Genomic DNA, 247 nt, shown 5'->3' with positions numbered 1-247 from the left:
GGAAGGTGCAGGGTGTCATCGCCTCCGCTGCGGTATCTGGGGTAATTATGTCCTGCCCTACCTAAATGCCACCTTTAGCTTCCCGCGGGGGTGTTTGTTCCCCAGTGCTGTCCGCCGGGCTGAGCCCTGTCAGGGGGCAAACTACAACTCCCAGCGTGCCCCGCGGCGCGGTGACTACAACTCCCGGCGTACCATGCGGCCCTGGGGCGGCTCCAGCTCCCCGCGAGTTCCACGGTGTAACCTGGCC

Source organism: Mesitornis unicolor, unplaced genomic scaffold (genome assembly GCF_000695765.1).
Source record: "Mesitornis unicolor isolate BGI_N332 unplaced genomic scaffold, ASM69576v1 scaffold43270, whole genome shotgun sequence".
NCBI lineage: Eukaryota > Metazoa > Chordata > Aves > Mesitornithiformes > Mesitornithidae > Mesitornis > Mesitornis unicolor.
The sequence above is the reverse complement of the archived record's forward strand: the minus strand, read 5'-3'. Positions refer to the sequence as shown.